This window comes from Scatophagus argus, chromosome 10 (genome assembly GCF_020382885.2).
Source record: "Scatophagus argus isolate fScaArg1 chromosome 10, fScaArg1.pri, whole genome shotgun sequence".
In the NCBI taxonomy this organism is placed as follows: domain Eukaryota; kingdom Metazoa; phylum Chordata; class Actinopteri; family Scatophagidae; genus Scatophagus; species Scatophagus argus.
Window position 1 is genome coordinate 4,353,766 of NC_058502.1, and position 25,837 is coordinate 4,379,602.

General features: G+C 42.4%; 1 protein-coding gene across 3 annotated transcripts in view; it reads left to right on the plus strand.

The window, feature by feature from the left end:
- LOC124066420 (homeobox protein Meis1) overlaps positions 1-25,837 on the plus strand; it is a 188,137-nt gene that overhangs the window by 66,060 nt on the left and 96,240 nt on the right. The window contains exon 1 of one of the 3 annotated variants that reach the window (XM_046402772.1): positions 10,541-10,564. The exons of the other annotated variants lie outside the window; for them this stretch is intronic. The gene's annotated coding sequence lies outside the window, so the exon portion shown is untranslated. Of the gene's footprint in view, positions 1-10,540; positions 10,565-25,837 lie in introns of those variants that run through there. 3 annotated transcript variants of the gene reach the window in all.

A 25,837-nucleotide genomic window follows, 5' to 3' on the forward strand; every position in this document is an offset into this window, starting at 1 on the left:
CTTTTGTCAAACATTAAGAGGCTCTACAGTCTCATGGGCACCATTAAAGACATATTGCTGTATCCACGATTCTCCCTCAGTGGGTCATAACAACATTGTGATGTCAACATTACAGGAAATGTTAACATAGTCATGCTGAACTTACAGTAACCAGCAGGCCACTGATGTTATCCTGCCCATTGATTTCCTCTGTGGCCCTAAGTACTGACGGCTTCAGCTTAAGATAGCATGAGACCATAAAAGGCAGATTGACCAAACGCAACATCATATGATTATATGAAATATTGATAAGAGTGGTCTCCTCTCCCATCAGGCCTTATGGACAAATAAATGGACAACTGACCAGCCCTGGCTGGACTCGAGCAGTGTAATGAACTGACGAGCGTAAGAGCTAAACAAAGTGGAAAATACAACCGTCTTAAGGCTGAAAGCTTAGAGTGCAAATATATTTTCTTTTATTACCTGCATTTTTTTTTTTTTTAAAAAAAAGATGATAATGCAACATGTTGTGTTGGGCTAAGAGCCAATATATGGTGACAGGTTTCCATCCTTTTACAGCAATAAAGCTGTTTATTCTATCACACTTATGAAGTGCACTTTTTTTCAATTTTGCCAAGATGTTAAAATGAAATTTAATTATGTCTGAAAATACAGAGTATAGAAAGTATTAAATTTAGAGTAAATCAAAGGTAAATTTACAGACTTGCTTGCCTGACAAAAATGACTTTTCCTTCAGTGGATTTAAATGAAATAAACTGAATAAATAAGGAAATAAATGAATAAAATTAGATAGATAGTAGTAGGAAATTAAAGTCTTTTCTATCTGCATATTTTTTCTGTTGTTGTTCTGCAGCACAAGTCAAGCAGCAATAGAATTAGCTGACACTGTACGCCGCTGAGGAAGATGAGGGCTGCTGTGGTCTGCAAATACTTCGATTTGTGTTGTGATCAAAGCAGTCGAAACGCAGGTGAAAACGTCTGCACATGCAAACCAATAGGTTTAATGTCCCTTTAAGTAGCTCGTCCGAACATCCTCTCAATATTTTTTGTTCAGTGAAGAGACACTGATATACGCTACTCAACAGAGAGGTGTTATCAGAGATGTTTATCTTGATTTGTGCTGCACACAATATAAAATCTGAGTAATGAAAGATAAAGTTATCAGTCTTAGTGATGTTATGTCTGTCAAATCGATTATCACAGATGTTATCTGCACTTTATCAGAAGCTCCAGCAATCGTGCAGAAAAGAAACACATTACTGTTCCGGGTGAATGACAGGCATTAGCAAAAAACGTCAGCTTTTCATTAACAAAGAAAAACAATAGTAGTTTAGATGGATTAGCCTTCTTTGCACAATGTTTGGATGGTTTTAAATATCTGGAACTTTCTCAGCCTAGAAAGGACGACGACAGTCTTAAGTTGAAGTGAGAACAGCCACATTTTCCGTCTCTTTTTTAACCTCCCAAAGAGTGTGATTCATTAGCTGCACACACATTTCAAAACAACGCACAGAGAGGAAAGCAGGTTTTAACAAGCCTTTAGTTGTTGAGGGGAATAAGTGTAAGCAGTCTTCCATCAGCTGCACACGTTCCTCTGATGAGACGATAGCAGCTAAGACGTTTATGCAAAGATGCAACCTCACGCTTTCAACTTTCCCAGTCACATGGACGACAACTTTGATGCCATATTAGATGTGAGGAAACAAACTTGATACGGGTATTTACCAACAAAGCCTTATTCTCAATTGTGGGTTGTGCAGAGTAAGAGGATTATTTTTTTTCTCTCTGTTGCTGTCAGGGTTTAGGGAAAACTACAACTTTTAAATTTAATTGTTGTTCCGTTGCCTTAAACACAAGAATGTGACTTTGTGCTGTATGCCCTGAATGTCAGCAGCATCAGGGAAGAGAGCGCTGCTGGTGTATATGAAGCAAATGCAGCAGCCATTCATTTTTAAAGGATTTCTGGGTGAATGTGCAGTGGTGTTGGCACATAAACAGTTTGTTCATTTCATTTGTTGACTTTCCCTCCATATTGGATGATTTCTTTTTTTTTATTGCTGTATTGATGTATGTGGTGTTTTTTTGCTGTTATATAATCAGTTGTTCTTGGACCAGACAAGAGTAAAATATGCTGTAATACTAGATTTAGATTTTAAGATCCATTTAATCTCCATTCCTCATGTAAGTCGCTTTCAAATACAGTTCCACAATTTTGTTTAGAAAGTGCGATTAGAAATTCCTTAAATTCACTTTTCATCAAAGATTTAATAAACCAAATTCAACCAAAATCAAGAGGCTTAAAAATGTTTTGCAGTTTTTCATCTGGTTGCCTGTAAAAAAGTTTTTGGTTTTTGGTTTCCCCGTGTCAGCGCCTATCATTTAAAAATTATTGGACGCCCGCTTAACAAAGCAGAAAGAAGAGAAAGATGGAGGAGGATGAAGATGAACAGGAGTGGGCTGGGGTGTGTGAGGCAGAGAGAAAGAGAGAGATGGAAGATGGGAGGGGGCGTTGTGGCAGATTTTTTACCTGAAGGCAAAAGCGGGGAGAGGAACCCGTAGGTTCAGCAGGGAACAGTCGTGCCCGCCCCAGTTCCAGGAAGGCCCTCTCCGCTGTGATCCATTATTCAGCAACGAGCACAATTAGCCTCTGTCAAGCTATTTTTACACGCTCCGATAAGATAGATTCAGTGTACAAAAGAATGCGCGACGCCCCCCTCCACCCCGCTCCCTCTCTTGCACAACACCACTTATTTATTTATTTGGCACGTTAATGCGTTAGAATGGTATCGATGTAGCTTTTATCCCTTCACTTATTCATCAGGGCTTTGAGAGAGTTTGTTTAGAGCTGTTTAGCGAGGCATCCTCATCAAAGCTGGAGAGATGAGATACGTTAAGTCGACTCATCTATCTCGATGTTGTGATCTGTGGGTGTATTTCTGTGTTTGAATGCAGATGGTTGGCATTTGAAAATGAATTGACCTCAAGGACCTTAACAAGCACTCAGCATCAAGCGCAGAAAGTTGATACTCGGCCACACTAAGTGCAGGCGCCCATTTATAGAAGAGGCTGACTTAAGCCAGGTTCACGATGGGCTCAAGTCACTTAGTTAGGTTGCACATTTTGGTTGTTTGAAGTTTTGACTCCCTTCGTATCCACAGCCCAGTCGCCAGAATAAAATGCTGGTGTTGTACAGTCCTGCAAACCACAGTTACACTAAGGTTGTACTTTCCACGCATTTTGTGTTAACATTTCTACAATATGCATTGTACACTATAGAGACAAAAGACTTTTACTTACAGTGAAGGGAACTCTTAGTGCTTCCCCATACCAAGACATTTTGGACAATGCTATGCCTCCAACTTTGTGGCAACAGTTTGTTGAAGGCCCTTTTCTATTCCAGCATGACTGTGCCCCAGTGCACAAAGGTAACGCGTAAGTCCAAACATGATCTTCTCGCTAACCCTAACCAAGTGACTTTTGTTGCCTAAACCTAATCAGACCTTAAACACAGTGTTATTACAAAATAATATTATAAACTGAACATAAAAGAGGGTAAAGTTTCAACATATCCACGGTTTGCTGAGATGCACCTTTTCCAACATTTATTCTGGTGATTGGGTTGGTATCCGTGAAGCTTCATGGTTGTGGAGCCTTCATTCTATCCAATTAAGGTTTAGCAGTTTACTGTTTGTGTGCAGTGTGACGACAGCTTCATCTAAATAGATTTCAGTTTGTGTTAGTTTAACTGTCACCATCTTTTTCTTTTGTGAACTCTCATTCTGTCACTTTTTTAAAAATACATTTCCTCCCCCGGTTTCAGCCACACAGCGACTGCATGTTTGTGCGTTTGGACAGAACCTAAACATGCATGATCTTTGAAGAACCCTAAAACCAGCCACATGTTTAAATGTGCTGCTACCTGTGCCTTGCTACTTTTAAAGGAACATTTCAACACTTTGGGGGTCTACGCCTAATCTTTTCATGGCAAAAGACTCAGTGAGAGGATAGTATGACTCTCATGTCAGTCTGTTTAACATGAAGCTACAACCAACAGCTGGTTAGCTTAGCTTAGCATGGAGACTGGAGACAGAGGGGATCAACTTGCCTAAAGTAAGCATTTTTCCAAAACTGAAAAACATGCTCTATTATTTTAAAGTGTGCCAGTGTATAAAATATATTCAGGCAAAAGAGCATTTATTCAGAACAAGTGTTTCTTAGTGTAAAGCTTATATCTCTCTCATCAGCATAATTTGGGTAGTTAGATTACGGTACCTTATCATTATTCATGAGACTGTATTGTAATACAGAATACATGCATGATAAGGTTAGGCTAAAAACCAGAAAGCGTTTGAGTTCTCTCTACTTTTTAGAGCTTTATGTGCAAAACCCAGACTTATATGTACAACATAATTCAGTCCAAAGTGGCTCATCTGCCATTTTCAGAAAAGAAAAGGGAAATATTTTGGCTCTTTTTACCAAATGACTCTGGCTCATTTTTTTCCCATTTTCCTCTCAGTCTTCCCAAATTTACTTCATCACTTCCTCTGAAAACTTTGTGTTTGGTCACGGCTTTGGGCCTCAGGCTGTTTCGCTCTTTCTTGAAGTAAGATGAGGATTTTCTTTACTCTTGTCATAAACTCCAATTTTTATCGGTGCATCATTTTATCTTAATAAACGTTAATTTGATGAGATAGCAGTTTGGAAGCTCATATATCTGTGATCTGCTTTGATATCCTGGAATAGATTTTCTGCATATATAAGCTGATTTATGATCTCCTTTATAGAGACAGAATAGTTTAAATTAAATGACACAGTTAAATATACAGGTAAGGAGCTCAAACCAGACTCTAAATGGGCAAATGCAAACAGGCCTGGACTAAATCACTTTTACTTCTTAGGGAAACGAGTCTTAAGTCCCTCAAACCATAGAATTATTGGAGCTCAGAGTTTTTTTCTGTGGGTTACTAAAAATCAGCTCTGCCTTCAAGTACCCACATTTTGCCAGTGCGAGTCCTGTACAGTACACCTTGCATGTCAAATGCCCATTATAATTGCTGTGCATGAGTGCATGTGATATACATTCAAACGTGCAAGAGTTGTGAAGCCAGCGTCCAGCGCACTGCTACTTTCAAGATGAAAAGATTTTGCCTGATCTATGCATTACTACTGATCTTTTAAGATCACATGCTGCCCTATTAGCATGAAACTAAATACGCAGCATGATTAGCTCTCATTAACATGAGGTATTCCTTAACAAGGTTGTTAGCACATCCCAACCGCATGCTTTGACCCCTCATTGCAGGTGCTGTCACTGCACCAGATCAGGCAGGTAATTAGGCAACGTAAATGTGTGTGTGTGTGTGTGTGTGGTGTGTGTGTGTGTGTGTGGGGGGGGTTAGTGGGACTCATTAGCCCACCCTTCCACTTACCCACCCCTTTACCCAACCCCAGTTGATCTTTACAAGACCTCCCTCCCCTTTCACTCTTTGCCTCCTCTCTCTTATCTTCAGCAGTGTTACCCTGACCCCCTTCAGCACTCCTATTCCCCTCTGTGGTAGGGTGGATGGGGTTAGGGGTGTGTGGGGAGGTGGACGGGTGCATCCATCGGGGGTGGTTGATCAAAGCCCCGGGGATCCCCAGGGAGGACATTTTCAGTGGCAGGAGGGAATTTAAACAGCAGTCTAAGCCAGGGAACCCGAGCTGAGGTGAGAGGCAAGGGGGTTACTGTGGCTGTTTCTAACCCAGGAGAAGGCAGCCCTGTCTTTAATCCCTTTAATGAGGGAGGGGATCTCACCAAGGCTGTGTTCACCTGTAAAGGGTCCTAATGTGTGCATGGTGATAACCCTTTAAAAGCCATTGTTTTTTTTGTTTGTTTTTGTTTTAAAAAAAGGGTAAAAATAGTCTGAGAAGTGAGAAATCTCTGGATTTGTAAGAGCAGCGTGAAGCATATTGAGGATGACAGAAGCATCAGAAACAACAAAGTGGTCTCTAGAGGCTGACAATATCCTGCACATGTGTGTGTGCAGCAGTGTGTGCTGATGCATGTGTGCCTGGCTTCGAAACTGAGCCTCTTTTTGAAAGTGTTTATGCACGTTGCAGGCCCGTGATGTAGCTCTGTGTGTGCGCCTGTACAGCACACACACACGCACATGTGTGTGCGTGCGTGTGTGTGTGTTCTATCACATTAGAGACATGACAGGCGCGAATGCTGATTCAGTCTGGCGGTGGTAGTGTCTGAAAGCGCCAGGGAACCTACCGGGAGCAAATGATATTCATTGGTCTTAAACGCTCGGGTTGGCCGGCCGGCCTTGTTGCAACCGCTGGTGTCATGTTACATTATGACCTGAAGATGACGGGGGACGACACTGCTCCAAAAAGAGAGAGAGAGAGAGTGAAGAGGAGGAGGAGGAGATGCGAGCAGGGAGGAGGAGTGCAGGCTGCTTGGCTGAGGTCATTTATAGCCCTAATCCACAGTTTGGTTTGCTGTTTGCAATTTTTAGTGGACTGAAATAGATTCTTGATTGGAACTTCTCCATACATTTCCCAGCATATATTTTCTCTATATTTTGCTATTCCTTTATGTTTTATTTGTAATTGTATTTTCTAAAATGTACAATCTAGTTTATATCAGTTTTTTGTTGCTCTATGTCTAATCTCTAGATCTAATCTAAAGTGAGCTACTGTCCCGTAGCAAATGTTTTAATTGACTTCGTAGTTGGAACATTACAATGCACACGTTGCTGTCCTGGACTGTTAAACTTCACTCAGTCAGTATGTTTGACACTAATTCTTCATCATGTTTTTGATTCAATTAAACGAAGATAAAAGATAAATAAAGCCAGTGTGGGAAAACGTAGTGTCAACAGGGGGTGCTGCTCAGCAGTGCAGTGGACTGCTGCTTCAACACAGCAACACAGTATTTCACCAGTTATTTAACATATGGAAGCCTTTTGCATTTAATGTATTTTTAGATTGTCTTCGTATCTGTTGTGCGTGGCTTCTTTCACGGGCGTGTCTCTCCCTTTCTCTTTCGCTGTCTTTCCGTGTGTGTTCCTGCAGAACCAAAACAGGGTTTTGAGGTCAGTTTGAAGTGTTCTGGTATCTTCTGCTTTCTCTTCCAGAGCATAACCTTGGCTTTTACACCAAAAGATGGTGTGATTACCCATTTACTGCTGCTGACAGCAGGGTGTGCACAGCGTCAACAAAGACACTGCCAACATCTGTTTGAAAGGACTCTCGCAGTTTTGTACGAGAGAAGACACTCGTGATGCCACTGGGCAAACTGTCCTTAGCTTTTCAGAGGGTGTTTGTTTGACTTTCTGTTCCTTAGTGAAATTTTTATTAGTAGTGATGAAGAAGAATAATTGTTCTTGGAAAATGTAGTTTTAGTTTCAGCATTGGTATGTGCTGTACACTCACACACTCAGGCTGTTGCTTTCAGTGGTGAGGGGATCAGGGAGCTGCACGAGGAAAGGAAAAAGAAAAATCAAATATGAGGGAGAGTCATTGTTGAAAAAAAAGAAGAAAGAACAGAAAAGCATCTGTGCCAAGGAAAAGAAAATCTTTATGAAGACAAAACAATGGTGTCAAGCTAAAACAAAGGCAGCGTTTATTGGTTTGTGGCACTGAATGGCAGAGGTTTGATTGTGTACCGAGGGGAGGGGGAACAGCTGTGTGGCTTTATAAAGAAACGAGACACTGAGATCCTCCATTGTCAGTCCATACCTTGGGCATGGCTCAGTTTTGACAAAGCACCATTATTTACTGTCACCTTGTTCGTGTGGTCAGATAATGAGGATGTTTTCACAGGCTAACAGAGAAACCGACTGAGAGAGTCGTCAAATAAAACAATGTCATTGTGGAGCCACTGTTTGGAGTTTCTGTTGTAGGAAGGCAGAATGAATGGATTTGTCTCCACATTTTGTGTGGTGATACAGTTTTTCTGTGGGTTGTTTGTGTCTTTGCCAATGTTGACAGGCTCAGTTTCATTCCCGGCCTTGGCTCGACTTCCTGCCAAAGCTTCTGCTGGAGTCTATTAAAGCGTTGCACTGCAGGACCTCTTGCCCGAGACCATCAGCTGTACAGATCCAGACATCTCTGGACTTAATGGGATTTTGAAAACAAAGTGGGATTTCTGGCAGAATGGAGGAAGTATATATGAAGAAAATAAATGTTTTAATCTACATAGAGAACAGAAGAAATCTGACTTCAGCCTTAAAATCTTTTGTGAACAGATAATGGTGGAGCTCATGCAGTTTTTAGGACTGCACTGGACATGTTTGCAGCTCTGAATGGCAATAATAGAGAGTTTGAAAAGAAAAAAAAAAAATCCCAGAAATTCTGTGATGTGCAGTCCTGATTTAACAAAACAACATTCACTGATGCTGAAGTTTGAGAAAAGGGAAGAGATAAAGACAAAGTATCTAGAAGAGGTTTTGAGTATGAGGGATGAAACATAAAATCATATTTAGTGGAGCTCTAAATGCTTCGAATTAAACTCATTGTGTCATTTTATTTTGAATCTTCCTGCATCTGACTTAATGTATTCGCTTCATATCTTACTCTTTCCATAGTTTTACCTTCCTCTGAGGTTCTTTCCTTTACTCTGGCAGACTTGACCTCTGCTTTGACCTCCAAATCAGTCAGGTGGATGAGCTAGCGCTGCAGCTAGCGCCCCAGTATCCCTCTCACACAGTCTGTGCACGTCTAGTGCTAGCCGTTAACCCGAGCATCTCCTCGGCACTGCAGCTGCGCCAACATCTGTGCTCCGTGTCTTCTTCGTCCGCCCCATTCCCTCCAATAACCTGCCATCCCTCTGATGGGTATGAATAAAGGAGGGAACAATCTGGATACTCTGTTGCACAACCTGCCGCTGGGACTGGACGCATATCAATAATAGATTCACTGGGATTCTGCTCATCCTTAGTTTTCTTTTGCATCTTGTTTTGTCAGTGAGGACTAGCATGTATATACAAATATATACTATATAAATTCTTGTACTCTCTGTACTTGTCTTTTAGCAGTTGAAAAGCGAGTATAAATATGAGGGGATGTTTTTAAGTAACATAGATCATAAGGTAAGGTTTCACAGATAAAACCCTGTATGAAGCATGTGATAAAGTAATCGATAACCAAATACCTCCACGCTGAAACAGCAGAACAGTACAGGATTTATATTTCATGTATGTTTGTTGTATACAATATATATATTAACAGAGATCTATACTCACTAACCTTGGATATACATATGTAGGCATGGGAACCATTTAAGGAGGAACTTTTACTTTTTTGCAGAGTACACATGATCACATTTGCTTGTGTATGAGGTTCTAACACGTTCTGAACTCCTCTCATACCAGCAAGTTGGGAGTGACGTTTGTATGACCCTCCACTCAATCCCGACCTCCACCCCTTTTGGACCTTTCTCGTTTTATAAACCATGTCACACTGTGCAGTGGCTCCGATTATATAATACTGATTCAAATGTGTTTCCACTGGATATACAATATATAGACAAATATATTCAGACAGACCTCTTTATGGACCTGTTTTTCAGGGTTTGGGTTTCGGCTCCTGACTTCCTGTGAAGGGAAATCTTAATGCTTCAGCATACCAAGACATTTTGGACAATGCTATGCTTCCAACTTTGTGGCAGCAGTTTGTTGAAGGCCCTTTTCTATTCCAGCATGACTGTGCCCCAGTGCACAAAGCAAAGCTCCATAAAGACATGGTTGGATGAGTTTGGTGTGGAAGAACTTGACTGGCCCACTCAGAGTCCTGACCTCAACCCCATCCAACACCTTTGGCATGAACTGGAACAGAGATTGTGAGCCAGGCCTTTTGGTCCAACATCAGTGTGTGACCTCACAAATGCTCTACTGCATGAATGGGCACAAATTCCCACAGAAACACTCCAACATGTTGTGGAAAGCCTTCATAGAGAGAGAGGAAGCTGTTAGAGCTGCAGAGCATTTAGAATGAAATGTCATTAAATGGTGTAAAGGTCAGGTGTCCCAATACTTTGGTCTGTTTAGTGCACATTAAAATCTGATCTCATCTGCATCTGCATCTCATCCACATGCTCAAGGATGTCATGTTCCTGTGAGATGTCCAGGGACAAATTTGACATGCTGCTCCCCCATTCCTCTATTGCATTAGTAAAATATACTGTGTTGTAGCCAAATCTGAGGGTGTAGTTACCTTTTAAAGTCATGTGCATTAGAAGAGTTTAAAAAAACCCCTGCAGCTTCTGTTAAATCCTGTTTAGAAATCTGTTATTTCTCTCAAAAGGGCCGAGAAAAGCACGATCTTACGCTGCTTGATACTGTGCTTGGTACGGCTACATGCTGAAAAATCCCTTTCAGTTGCATCTTGGCACTGCACAAATTGGCATGTAGGCGGGACCATGTTAATATGGTGTGAGACTGCTAATGGCTTTATGATTGGATAATTAGAGGAAGGTGGGTAATTAGGAGAGTAGTCTGTGCTCGGCTTCCCTGTTGGAGTGAGTAGGAACAGGAAGACTCCCTGCTGGCTGTTGAAGGGTGTTTATGTGTGTGAACTGGTAAGTGTGTGTTTTTGGATGTCATTGCTACTGGCTAATAGTATAAATCCTTGCTGTGCCAGGTTAAGACTCCAGACTTTTAAATAGAATAACAGTGAGTTGAAGAAAGCTAAAACCTGTGGCTCAAACTGGATGTGTGGCTAATGTTGTTTGATGGAAAAGCCTCAGGGGAGTGAATGTATGAAAATCCTAAAGTTCATACAACTTCAGTTCATTCATAAGGCAAAACATCTGGATTTTTACTTTGATGCAAGCTTTGACCTTGAACTTTTGTTTTGATGTTTGCTGTTTGTTGTGTTTATTTCTGAAATTTGAAGGGTCTTGTCATGTTATTGAAGCTTCCCTCTCAGGAGATCAATAATGTTGCACATATTGATTTCATTGTATTTATTTGTGGTGACAATCGAACGTGGGAATAAACATGAGGGAACAAACAAGAGAGGAACCAAAAGATAGTAAAGACAAAATCATCTTAACATCAAAAATATTATTGAAACTTATTCAATTCTTAATGGTCAAAAACATTTTTAATGGTGAGACTTATTGCCTTAAGTTATACCAAATAACAGAGCAAGGCATCACACAGCTCAAGATCCACTTTTAAGAATAAAATGATCTCATCCCGTACTCCTCCTGATGAGAGTATGACTCAAGGAATTCTCAAAAATTTTGCAGAATTTGACATTTTCAGTCCTTTTGGTCGCCCTCGGTTCACCAGTCCGCCCTGCTGCTTTAGGAGCGTGTTTTTAATCCTTGAGAAAATGACTGTGAAGCTAACGACTTCTCCCTCCGCCCGTCCACCATCTCCAGACATCATTAAAGCCAGGCTATAGCCCCGGGCTGCACATGAACCCGTTCTTCAAACTGTACACTTTATCCATAATTCAGCTATCTTCCCTGAATTATTCAAGCAAATAGTGGGGAAAATAATGGAGTTCACCGAATCTTACTTACACATAAAACTATTTTAATGTTGATTTGAATATTTGAGGCTTTCTAAGGGTGGGGGCTTTGAGGCTTTGCCTCAGTCCTGATCTGGGGCGGAGGAGGATGGGTCAGCTCGTAAACACATTAGCGCAGTCTGAGGGTGGCAAATAAATGAATTTTGAAATATACACAGACATGCGTGAGTATGGAAATGCAGAGCAGAGTTACACATGCAGAAATACAAAAACATACAGCTTTGAAAAGTAACTGATTTCAAAATAGTTTTAGACCAAACAGGAAACTGTTATCAGTGTGTGACATCCAATAAGAAGTCCCCTTTCCGAACTGACACGGGAACTTCCTACCTAAATTTTTACAGCATATCGTGACATGTGGCGTGACACGGCAGCCCCCCCCCCCCTCTCTGCGCCCATTATAGCCCCTCCACATATTAAAAGGGGACAGGAGGGTAAATGTAAAAATGCCCTCTACTTGATATCCTATGAGGAAAAAGGCTGAATTAACATTAGTTGCTTACTTACCATACTGTAAGCCTCGGTGTTAAATCATTTACTCCCTTCAGAGTGGGTAAGGCCATGCAACTTTTATCGCAGGAAAAGAATCAGAATTCCCCGGATAGAAGGAGGGTGGCTCATGCATTAATAAAGCATACAGTACATGTTAGCACTATAACCTTGCTCAGGGGTTTCGCTTTAAGCACAGAGCACATTACTGAGAGGTTTTATGCAGTATCACATAAAGGCTGTGAGCCCGTGCTTTATCTTATGCTTTAAGGCCTTTGGTGGAGCGAGGCTGAGGTGGAGGAGAACATGTCGGAGGCAAACTCCAGACTGGGAGGACACACATGAGAATGTCCTTGGGTCATACACACCAACACACTTCTGGGTATTCCCACTTGTGTTTACACTCTCTCTCTAGGTCTTTTTTTCTGTCTCCAATAACACACATGTATGCACACGTATGGACACGCACACTGTTGGCTACACTCGCCGCTCAGAACATCTGGTATCATCTCATTTCAGCACTTTCCCCCTCTTAGCTTCAGCACTGCTGCTGGAAAAGGACTTTCTTAAAAATGAGGCTCTCATTTCATATTAATGAGACACAGTCCCCAAACAAGGAACTATATAAATAATTGTCTTATACAACTAATGTGCAAATACATTTTAGAGAGAAAGTTGGATAACTTTATTAATATAAGGAGTAAACGTTTATATCGGCCCTGTCTGCAAACCGTTCTCTGCCAACTCCAAACATTCAAACTGAATGAATATCGAAATCAGTCACTAACAATATATTTCATTTGTTTTCGTCCAGCATTCACTCATGGCAGCTAAATCAGGATTAACAATTCATGATCATGTTTAGGAAAATCATCTTCCTCTCTGCCTTCGTTGGCGCATTGCCGTGTTTCTTGGCAGGTTGCTTCTGCCTGTAGATCAGTGGAATAGTGTTAGCAGGAGTGTGTACTGCATCACATGTGTGCTTGTGCAAGACAACAACAACGACAAGATGCACACATGCCCACGCACACACACACTTAACGCTTTGTAGTGCTCCTCAGTAGAGTGGTACTGTTAACCTAAGAGATTTGCATCCAAATTTCACTCTCACTGGTTTGAAGAAAGTTAATTGAATCCTGGCAGCAATTACATTTCCACCAAAACTCATTTGGTGAAGCAAATCTGTAGTGTTTAGTTGGCCATTTGTTGTTGCTGAGACCATTGAAATCAAGCGGTAAGAGGACTGTGTAGATCTCTTTAGTTGACTAGAAACCTCAGATGAATCTCATCCTCCCTGTGGAGGATGTTAGCACTCCACTAACAAGGCTACATTTCCCACAAAGCACCTGCTGTAAACAGCTGCTTGCATCAGTCATGGGGTTACATCTGAGGTTAGCAAAATTCCTGCCAGTGCTACTGCTCTTTGTGCTTGCTGGTAATACAAAGCTATAAGTTGTTTTCATGCACAACTCTTCGGCTGTCTGAGAGACACCAAAACGAGGAAAACTGAACTCAAAAATCAAACAAACCCACAAAATGTATGTTCAGATTTAGTTTGACTGCAGTCCTGTGGCTTTCACGGGGATCTGTGAGCGAGAGACGAGCTTGTCCCACAGCAGCAGCAGCTACCTTTTTCTTTACCATTTAACCTCTTCTTCTCTCCCCACGTGTGCATGTAGTGGAGGACAGAGAAACGAGGGACAGGGTCACAGGAGGAATGGAGGGGTGTACGTGGGAAGAGTGAGGGATAGAATGACTGGGGTGTAAAGAGCAGCGGAGAGAAGGGAGCAGAAAGATCACAGCGAGGTGGAGAGGAATGAGGCCCAGACGTGAAAACTAATTTGACACATTTGCCCAGAATTCCAGTACCGTCTGCCACTATCAACACATTTACCCTCTCCGTCTTGTTATCAAGGGAGATGAGGCCTCTGAGGTCTAGCATAGGTCAGAAAAGGCACATCAAAGAAGGTTTCCAATAGAGGCAATCATCCAAATGCACAATCTCTCTCTCCCTCTCCATTCATATGAAGGGGAAAGAGAGATAAGGATAAAGAAAAATGAGACTGACAGTCCTTTTCCTGTATTGGGCAGGGGGTAAAATGTGAGTACATTGTATTTTACCAGATTGGAAGCATATGGTTTCTGCCTGCTGTCTGTTTAGATCACACCGTGTCTTTATATCTGCCTGAGTTTTTTTCCTTCCCTCTCTAAAGGCCTTTATTTTACAGTGTGCAAATAACTTCCAAACTTCATTTAGGAGAAATAATCGTGTTCTCCCATTTCCTTTTTATTATTACCACTTCTAGCTTCAATTGAAAAGTTCAGTAATAATCAAGTCCATTTAGAGGCTCGCTTAATAAATGTAATGGCTGATGAATGTCCAACGCACACACTGATCTCGGTCGTGTCTGATTCCAGATGTAGATCTGTTTCAAAGTTACCATATCCAGCTTTTTGTTTTGACTGTCTGCTTGTACCGTCCTCCATCTCCTCATATGATCAGGTTCCTTCCATAATATTTGCCATACACCCTGAAGAACTGTCTGCATTGAAATGACATCTTACCATAAAACCGAGGTGATTCATGAGGCCACCACAAGCGCTGAGTCAGCAGGTGGTGAATTCATTCACTTAGCTTTGGCAAAAACGGAGTTATGCTCTTTCACAGGTTCCAGACCTGCACAGACACGGATGTTATAGGTAAAACCATCGGTTGCAGAGGCTCTCAAAGGAGCCAAAGAGCACTTCTCCCAAATTTCATCAACTCATCACGCGGCCCTGCAAGCCAAGCAAGCTGATTGGTTGGTCCAGCTTCTGTCAGAGGGCGTGTTGGAAATGGAAAAGACAAAACATAAACACACACTCAAAATTCATACGAGTACAAGCAAAATAGCCACTTAAACGTCTCCAAATAACTTCTGTCCACTGCGGCCACACCCACAGCAAATGACATCTCAAAATGCCAGAAACAACAATAATGACTGTACAAAAGACACGGATGTTTTGTAAATTCTTCTATTTAATGTTTGAAGTTGTAATTAAAGCCCAACTCAAACTAGGATTTCTGCAAAATGTTCAGAGAGAGTTGGGATGCAACTCTACACATTTGGCTCCTGGGTTTTATTTTGTAATCAAAACTGTGTTTGTCAGAAATTAGTAGGGGACCAACTGGACGTCATTAGCATAAACGGAGCTGCTAGTAACCCTGGCTAAGACGAGACGAGGGCTCGCAGCAGCAGATTCCCTTGCAGTGTCTGAGATGAAGCCTTTGTGTCACCACACCAAATTCTTTTTAGCAGTATACTGTGTGTTTTCTTGTGTGGACATTACAATGTTGCATTATTGAGGAACTTAAGCACAGCACTGTACTACTCAGGCCAGAAATATCGGAGTTGTTGGTGAATTCCATGACTGATTGCATCCAGACTAAAACCAGAGGGGCTTTGTTGTTGCAGCTACATGTTCTCGCTAGCAGAACCTCCCATTATCAACCTTTGTCTCCAGTAATGAGATATTCACTGTGAAATGTTAATTACTAAACACAGGGCCGAGTGGCTTCCAGTAGTGACCTCATTCTGATTGAACTTAATAGCAGTTACTGTAGTTCTCAGCAAAAGTGGGTTATGAGAAAATTAGGTTGTGCAGTGGCAAGCAGCTCAACTACTGAAACAAAGGAAAAGCTGCTGTCCGTGTTTGAGAAATGAATCACGGTGGAGCTTTTCTCTCAGTTTAGAGTCAACATTGATAAGTAAATTATAACAACGTGTCAATCATAATGAGGCGGGTTGTGTTAGTTAGTGGAAACAATCTGATGACACTTTGTACAAGACTCACAAGAGTTTGTAATTGTTGTAATTACTTGAGTAGGTGCACAATGAATGTTCTTGTACGTGTGTGAGAAATGGAGATGGAGGATGCGTGTTTGTCTTCAGCATGGATAGGCAATAGTGAGTGTGTGTGTGTGTTTACCACCAGTGGAAGATCAACAGCTATTTTCTCCAGTTTGTATGGCTCTAAATCCACACGTATCTGCGTGAATCTGGCCCTGTGTGCTCCTCGATGGCAAAGACCTTCTCTGTTGGCTCAGCTATGAATAACAGTAATTGTTAAACCCTCTCCCTGTCTATTCCCTTTGTGCCCCTGCCAGCTGGCATCTGGTGCCCGCCGACAGTAATATTCGCCCTCAGCCCCTGCCATCATGTCCCCTCCCCCCACACATGCACAAACAGTAACACAGTAACACACACACACACACACACACACATGTCATGTGACCCTCCAGCTGTGTCCACATGATTCCTCAGTCGCAGCAATAAGCTTAGATGATAGCACACACACACAGTATATATAATATAAAGTCTTTACATCAGAAGCCATAGAGGAGGTCACAGTGTATATACTTACCAGTAAATACACAAACATCCTGCTACACATTCAGATTTGTGTGGCCACAGACAACTTTTTACACAAGTCACTCATGCATGCATGCATGCATGCACACACACACTGGTGCATACACACGCACACACGTACACACACAAACACACAGCTCCCTCCCGTCCTCTCAACCCCCAGTCCAGCGTTTTCCAAATGATCTCATCAGATTAGCCCCAGATTGCTACCTATTACAGCCTCGCTACTTATTTAGCAATTTAGCTAGGGGGAAAATTGCCCCCGCTTGATGGCTAATTTTCAGAGGTGACATTTTGCCACATTGGGCTGCAGCGCTGAGGGGCCTGTTGTTGGATAGACAGGGGGTCCAGTTGTAGTAGAGCCATTAGGACTAAATGATCCCCTCTGACTTGATTTACTGACAGGAGTCTTCACATTGTAAGCAGTGTGGACAGAGCAGCGTGTAAGATGAGGGAGCTGAATGGCCGTGCTGTAGTTGCTGACACCAAATCTGCTTAAAGCTTTGCAGTCTCTGGCTTAATGTGTCTTAATTTTGTCGTGGTCGTGTGTCACATGCCTGGATTGTGTTCAGTTATAACATTTATTTAGCTGAAAGAAACACCACATCTATGTGCTGATCCAGATTCATGGACGTGTTTTGGGTTCGGGTTATTTTTAGGTTATGGTGGATGTACGACATACAAGAGTCTGACACCAAAAACCACAGTTTGAGTCCAGATTCCAGGCGAATATTGTTGTTTTTTTCTTTGCATGTTCAGGAAAACAAATCAAATTCATTGTCAGTTAATATTTCACTGATAAATTCTTTGTCATCATCAGATTATTATTATCATTATGTTACCGTTACATTTTACCTAATAAATGTATTTGCTGTTACAAATTAGTTTATATGGCAAGTGATGGGTACCATATCAAGATGGTGCACACTGCTCATGGACATGGGACCTAACTTGTCTCACCTGCATGTTTTAATTGGTGCTTTAGTCTTTTTCGTGGAGTACGTAGGTTATTTAGTTTTGCCCATTGCCTGTCCTGGGCTAGCAGCAGTATGACTTTCACTTTTAGTGCGCTGAATGTCTAGTGTTTAAAATCTTAGCCTTTTGTCCCACACAGTGGGTGAAACTAGTCGCACCAACACTGCCAGGATCAGTGGCTTGACTGCCTTTGCAGCCACCCACACTAACAATATATGTACCCCTGATGCTGTAAGGTGCACTGGCTAATGGCATCTGCTGCACCAAATGGGATGTGTTATGCTGATGTGAGAGTGCATCAATAATCCCTGGTGAGTTATGAACTGACCACGATTATGGCCCTCCAACTGCAGGAAATCCGTTTGAGGCTGTAAAATATAAAACCATGACATTATAAATATGCAGACCATTAAAAACAGCCAGCTGACATTGCCAAAAATAACCCTGACGCACTGTCCAAGGCAGAATTGTGGATTATCGCCTAATGCAATACAATTCTCTTTATATCTTTCATGATCTGGAAAACTCCCCCTGCTCTCATTTATAATGAATGGAAAAACCTTATGTACAGTGTGTGCGTTATGCTATTCTGATGGTCCACAGAGGGTGGCTGTGTGTTTTTCCCTCCTGCCCTTGAGATTATTTGTCAGTGGGGATCATTGTTAGATTTAGACAGCAAGTAAAGTAGACAAACAGGCATTTAAGGCTGAACAAATATTACCATCACAAGCCATCATTTGACATTTCCATGGTTCACACAACACAGCACATCACAGGACCAATTATCATGATTTGAATCTTGTGCAAACTGTTTTACAAAGTTTCCGGTTCCTGTCTTCATCCATGAAAACGCAGGCTTCAGCAGAAATATCTGACAGGCCAATAATCTCCCTCAGCAGATGGAGACCACCAGTTGTCATGTAGTTGTAGATCTTTTTGAGCACTATGAAAAGTAACTGAAACCCAGAGAAAAAAAAGCTATGTTTCACTTCTCTGTTTCAAGTTTCTTTCACCTCCGACTCTGGTGGTTTAAGCTCTTACCTTGCTGCTGTGATGTAGACGTGCACTTCAGGACACCGTGACATAACTGTTGGATGTGGTGAGGTGTGTGGTCATTTGTACCAGCTACCACACACAATGTCAAAGACAAACTCAAAATTTTCAGGGAGTGTTAAGTTACCTTTTAAGGATTTCTCATTGGCGTTAGCTTAAAATTGAGGTGACAGTTCAGTCTTGACGTTAAAAACAAAAGCAATATAAAACAGTCTCACCCCAAGGTCTTTTCAAACTCATTTTTAGCACAAATATCAAGTTTTGCTTTGCTCAATCAGAAGATGTGAAATGCAACCCACACACACACACACACACACACACACACCACCCACCAAAGAAAAAAAAAAACCTTGATCTTTTGCTGTTGCATGTGAGACATCAGCGATAACCAGCAAATTTAATCAGTCTTTGTAAATGAGTTTTGAAGAGTGCAGGCGTTGGAGGGTAATTCCTTAATTATCTGAGGTCCTCACACACTACATGTCCCTTGTGAATGAGACTAAAGACAATGAAAGACAAAAACAGAGGTAGTGGCATCCTTTTTGCACACGAATCATGTGGACTGAGGGCATTAGTAGAAGCAAAACAACAGCATTATGGCCCTAATGATGACCAATTTGAGGACCCCTGAGAACCCCAGCTGTGTCCAGGGCCAGACATATTGGCCCATGATGGGCTAAACCAAGCCTATTTACCCATGCTATTTCTCTCCATCCTGTAACAGACAGCCACACGCAAACACATATGCATAATGGAGAAATAATGGAATCTTCTAATAATTTGTTTTGGCCAGGGTGGAAGGCAGAGGGATGGAGAGTCTGAGACTGGCTCTCTAAATGACATGCCCCTGTGGCCTAACACGATTAGAATTTAAACTATGAGACCGCCGAGCCCTTCTTCAGGGGTCGAGATGAAATATTGAGATTGCCGTCGTGGCTTTTGCTCTCTTTCCAGCTTCCTGCGACATTCCCTCAAACTGACACTTGTCTGCCAATCAAAGTGATGGACAGCAAACACGGAGAGAACAAAGACGAGGTCCACAGAGTCAGTTTGTTTTAGTCTGTTTGGTGGCGAAGGAGGTTGAGTGACACCTCGACACTTGGAGACACAGTGCTTTACTGAAGTGGTGTTCTGCACTTTATTTAGTGGTAAAATCATGTGGAGAAAATGTTGTCAAACTCAGACAGTTCATGTGCAGAAGCTGCTGCCAGCCATATTTACTACCAGAGATCAATAAAATATCTATTAAAATGTCTGGTACATATATATTTTTCTGGAATATTCTCTGTCAATTCTCTTTCCTTCTGCTTTATTCAATTCAGTTCCATTCTAGCGTAGTGCATTCTACTCTATTCTTATCATGTTGTCATTTCAATGTCATTTCACATGATTTCATCAGAACTTTATCTGGTCATTCTGATGTCTAACAAAGAGGAGGGTGAGGTGTGTTGGAGGTTAGAGTTTCTCTCTCTCTCTTATGTAGGAATATGAACCACAGAAAGTGTTTGGCAAGGGGAGCAGAAGCTCATAATTATTTGAATATTTTCTCCCTCATGAATAATACAAAATATTGCTTGCTGGACTGGATGCTACGAGTGCGTTATGTGTGGTTGTATGTGCGCGTGCGTGTGTGACTCTATTTGTGTTTGTGTGGTCTGTGTGCACCTGTGCTTAGACATGAACAAGAACCAAGAGTATGCTAGTGCATGCATATTTATCTCTCTCACTCCTTTTTTTTTTGTTGCCTATTTGTGTTTATTTTGTGCACGTGTACAAGTTGTATTTTTTATGTGTGTGGGAGAGTGTGTAGAGGTTAAAAGGTTGCCAGGCACCATCCTCCAGGGTTCCTGGCTGCCAGTGAACATATGTTTGTCTCTGTGATCTCTCGGCCCACCAGCCACACAGGCTCGCAGCGTGCGTCCCCTCAGACTCTGCCACTGCCAGGAGAGCAAACATGTTGATGTGGAGTGAGGACGAGGGATGCTTGAGGTTTGAAGTCAGAGTCCGCTGTTGCTGTACGACACCCCTTCTTCCCACAAAGCGTGGTTTTTCTTAAAATCGTGGTCCATGTAGTAGAGTCTATGTGATCCAGATATGATTATAGATTTTTTTGTGGTCTAGTACATTGGCTGCAACTGGAAGATAGCTCGTGTGAACTCTGAGGCTTAGACAGAATAGCCGGTTGACACCATTTGTGGACCAGGTTTTTACGAGTCATCATCGAGGTAGCTGACCTCCACAGTAATGTCTTTTTTGATTTTACAACAAAAGAAAAAGGAATTTGGTGCAACTGCACCTGAAGAGACGGCTCTCGTATACAAACTCCATGACACGCAGCGTATACAAAACAGCTGACGTGACTGACATTTGCTCTTGTGGGAAAGCAAAGCTATCACCTGTCATTTCTGCACCACAGCTGGTTAAAAGTGTAAAGTTAACTCTGTCACTGTCAGACTTTTCTGACTGCACTTGTACTTACAGTCAAACAGGGATAGGTATGAAAAATAGAAACCCAACCCAGCAAGAAAAGAACTAGAGAACTTTTGGAAGTTCTTAAAGTGGAAAATTTGTCTGCCAATACAAAGCCAGCTTCTGAAATTTCTTCCTCAGTGGATTTTAGATTGCACCCACAATACAACATTGCTGGTTTCAAAGGAGATTTCTCTGTGAAGGTGACATGAGCTGAAATGTCATGGTAGACTGCAAAGCTAAATAGTATAGCAGAGGGCAAGACACAGTTTGTGTAATAGATTGCCTGGCTTCTCCATTTGATGTGTGTGCTGGCGTCTTCATTGCAATCGTTGCTTTAAGGTAGAAGTTACATGTAGCAGCTTTAATAATAGACGATGTGGTGATTGAACCACTGAAAGTAATTATAAAGTCACTGTACACTTACCACTGTAGCCATGAGCTGTTCCTCATCGTAAGTGTTTACATTGTTGGAAGATCCTTTTTGACAGACCAACTGCTGATTTTCTGGCCATCGCGCTGCTCCCATTACTCTGTAAAAACAACAGAGGAAGAATAACTGCGGATCAACAGTTAGTTTCACAGAAACTGATAGTTGTGGTTGTAGATATGTTACAGTTATTTTAATATGGCCAGCAAAACTTCAAAAGGGCTCACTGGGAAACAAAAAAAACCAAAAATCTGATTTTAAACACCTCCTCATAAATATTTTGCCACAAGAGGGGGCTAGGATAGTTGCAGTGGTCCTTGACTTACTGAAAAGTGGTCAAAAATTATCCTAAACTCTCTTTCTTTTCAGTTACTGTTTTTTTTTTTTGCAGTTTAGTCAGCATAGTTGCTGTCCTTGAGTTTATTGGTCTCATAGGACTCTGGTGTGAGTCAGATAAAAGTTTTTCTCCGAACGGAACTCCTTCCAAACTGACTCGACCACTTCAGAGAGCTGTTTTGATAGAGACATCCAGTCTCTTTGCAGTGAAAGTCATGTTGCATTTGTCCTAACTTGGCCTCAGTACAGTCAGAGGGAAAGAGAGGGGGGAAAAATGGAGGAGAGGACGAGAATGGCCAAGGGATGGCCAGAAAATAAGAGGAGAGCTGCTCCTTATTCATCTGATTCTAATTTGGATGTAAATTGCAGGCTGATGTCATGGTGGATGGCATGTTTCTGGGTAATCACAGTGGAATCCAGGAGAATGAAGCCTGAAAAAAAAATTACAGCTGAACAGGTGCACAGCAGAGCTTTTCAACAGAGCTGTCGTTGTACCTGCACCATCTATCTCGCGCTCAGCACAACATGTACGGCGGCGCTCGTACACGCTGTCACACTGTACGAGCCTCGAGTTCAATGTGAAACTCTGACACTGAGGCCGGAGCAGCTGTTACTGCCAACAGCTAACTCTTTTCTTTCTTCTTCTTCTTCTTCTTCTTCTCTCCCACACACTCCCATACAAATGCACTCCCACCCCAGTTTTCATTCTACTCTTTCACTTGTTTCCTCTGCACTGCCGCCCCTCAGCCGACGTCGGCCGACGCTCCCATCTGCTGATAATAAGTTTACTTTCACTCAATTGCCATTCATTAACAAACAGGGACCGGCAGCCTGTTTATTTGTTCCAAGGCAAAAGAAAAAATATCATCTAATTGTTTAGCTTTTGTGAATCAGTGTGATGTTGCTTTCCCGCCGACACACACACGCTCACACACATTCCTCCGCCCTGTCCCTGTTTGATGATGTCAGAGGTGGATTGTGGGGTTTTTGGTTGGGGGCAGCGTATGGCTAAGTGACTGCGAGAGCCCCCAGTAATCCCTCTGTTCAGGATGAGGCCCGCTGGGGCCCAATGAAAGATGTAATAGAATCCCTCTGTATGCCTGCTTCCCCTGCAGGGTTAGAGATTAACACTGGTGTCATATTCGGCTCTGTCTGCCAGAGCTGGACCTCTCTGTCACACTCCCTAACAAGTCTGAACATTTCACAGGCTTGAGACCACATATCTACATATAATATTTCAGTGTTTGTTCACGATGATCATTTTTTCCAGTGGCAAGCCTTTTTTTTAGTGTCTTATTTTATGTTTACTACTTAGGGCTGTTTCAAAATAAATATTTTCATCGTTAATATTTAAACTGGCATCAAGTGACATCAACATCATTGCCAGGTATCCTGCACTGTTGTACTGAAATATGGAAGCGTTTTTCATGTATTGATATAAGCGAGCAGTCAAAACAGCAGCCGTCATAACCAAAAGCTTCCCTCCTGTGTCTTAGTTATTTTTCCATGTCTGCCTGCTCTGCCAGAGAGCAAAGGGCCTCCAGCATCATTTCCTTTATGCTGATGACGTCTGTGGAAAAACAGAACAACAGGAGAAGAAAAGGCGGTGGTTGACGGCAGCCGCTGCCGTGTCAAACCCCAGAGAGAAACGGTGACTTTCCCCAGTGTCATGTCACGAGGCTGAATACACAGGATGGATTAGCACGACGTAAAAAGTGTCAGGCAGCCAGGGTTTGTGCGAGGGCTTGCACAGGCATGTTCTAGAAGCCACTTGTTTGAATAAAGCACACATGCACACCGACTTACAGATGCAGGCGTGATGACAAATAAATAAGGAGACACGAGGCTGCCAACAGTTCTGGAGCCACTAAAACAGCCAGCTTTGACCAGTTCCAGTGGCAGCAGAGACAGAGAGAGCGAAAGCTGTAGCTTCTGAGTAGAAACCCAGTCTGTTGCAGTTTGGCAAACCCCTGGACCTTTACAGTGTGTGTGTGTGTGTGTGTGTGTGTGTAGAGTCTCCAGAGCTGGAGAGGCTTCAGAGAAAAAAAAAAGTGTGTGTGTGTGTGTGTGTGTGTCAGTTGCATGGCCACAGTAGTCTGGCAAACCAAACGTGCATACGTGCACACAGGGACTTAGTGGTGGGAAAACTCCTCTAACATGTGCACATACACACACAGGCATGCACGCACAGTCAGGAGTCAGCTGTCTACTCCTGGTCCTCAGCTCATTAAACCAAATCCCAGGGATCGAAGTGAAGAATTTAAATGAGAACACCCCCCCCCCCCCCTCGGACCAACACCACCACCGCCTTTTGAAGTGTGGCCCCTTTCAGCTCACCGTAGCAGTAGTTGGACTTCTAGCCTCTAACAGGTACCCCACGCCCACTTTTCTCCATGCCCCTTCATTTGTTACTTCGTGTGGCCTCTCCTGCACTTCTGAGTGTCACGCTGGCAGCTCAAGGCATCACTGGCGACACTGACGGCCTCTAATGCCTTGGCCCTAACCTTGGGGAGGGGGAACTTAGTTTCAAACCCTGAAATCGTATATATGTGTAAATCCGACAAAAATCCCCGCCCAACACTCCCACCCAGCCCACGTTTGTCTGTGCCTTGTAGCTCCAGGTCCCCACGGAAACTGGATAACAACAGTGTTTAGAGCAGCCCGGGATTCATTTGGGATAACAGGGCTTGCCTGACAGGCCGAGGGAACGTCCATGGTCTCTCGCAACGGTAACCAGAGAGAGAAGAGTGAAAGAGAGAGCAGATTAGAGACTTTCAATGGGACGGCTTGAGGTAACTGTTTGAAAAAGAGGCTGATCCTCTTATTTACCTCACTGCCACTAACCCCAGCACTAAAAATACACACCTGCCCTGCATGAGTTTGTGTGGAGAGAATTTCATGAACCCTGTGTAACCGAAACTTGTCCAAACTCCAGACAGACCAACAAAAGATTCTGAATCCTGTAAACGTTTAACTTAACTTTAAATTTTTTTTACTTATTTTATACTTATTTTATTTTATGTGGCTTAAGTTAAAGAGTAGAAACGGAAATAGGAAATAGTTCAACGTTTATCTATAACTTCCTTAGAGTTTTCAATGTGTTTCAGCGGTAGTTGTGGTAGCTGTAAAGGTTGTCGAAGAGGACAAGCGAGTAGAAATGTAAATATTTTCTCTGTTAATGTGATTTTTTCAATTTAGCAATCATACCTTGCTGCTGGTTAAGATGGCCTTCTTCTTCAGGTCACCCACAGCTCCTGTTTTCTTGATGCACACACAAATCCTGTAAACATTTTTGGATGAAGTTTGTGAACCATCTCAGAAGAGCCCACAGAAGCAGCAGTCTATGTGAGTGACTCAGAAATCTGCATTTCTGTTTGATATTTTTGTTTTCCACTAGCTCATCTTCCTTTGCCGTGAACTTCACAAGACACCCCCTCAACCCCCCCACATGTGACCTCCGACCCAACCTTGATTCTTCCTTTTTTACCGTTTGCCAAAAATTTTTTGGAAGAGGCCATCCCCGGCTGTTTCTCTATGGAATATCCCTCTCTCCAGCCCCCCTCAGCCAGGCATCATCCAGCGGCCCTCATTCTCTGTATCAGCTTTTTGTCAGGGATTTGCCTCCTCAATCCCACAAATCAACAGAGGATAGATGCCTATTGTGCCTAATCAAAGCACTTCCTCCTGGGGTAATCCCTCAATTTGAGCAGGAAGAAAAGCCCAGTGAAGGGGGGAATGTTCTGGATCAATCCTATGAAGGGCCCATATTATACACTCTCATTTAGATTTCACCAAAGAGACACAGTCAGCCAGCACTCTTAAACCCCCTCCCCTCCCCTCCAACCACCTCCAACTGCTCTCCTTTTCTGATGGTGTTTATCTTTATTTTACTCCCCTTTCTCTCTTTATTAATCTGTTTTTCCCTTGGTGTTATTATCAGCGAGTGTCCTGGCGTGCCGGCTGGTTAGCACGTGGCAGCTCTTTCAGCGCTGCTTGTTTACCGGAGAAAGGTTGAGGATGATTGACTTGTCGCTGGTGAAAGCTTGTTCGTACAGTGGATGTAGGATGACAGGAGCATAAACCACATGTTTCAGTCAGCTTGTACACAAAGGCCTATCCAGCTTTTGTCTAGGAGGTGGAGATGTAA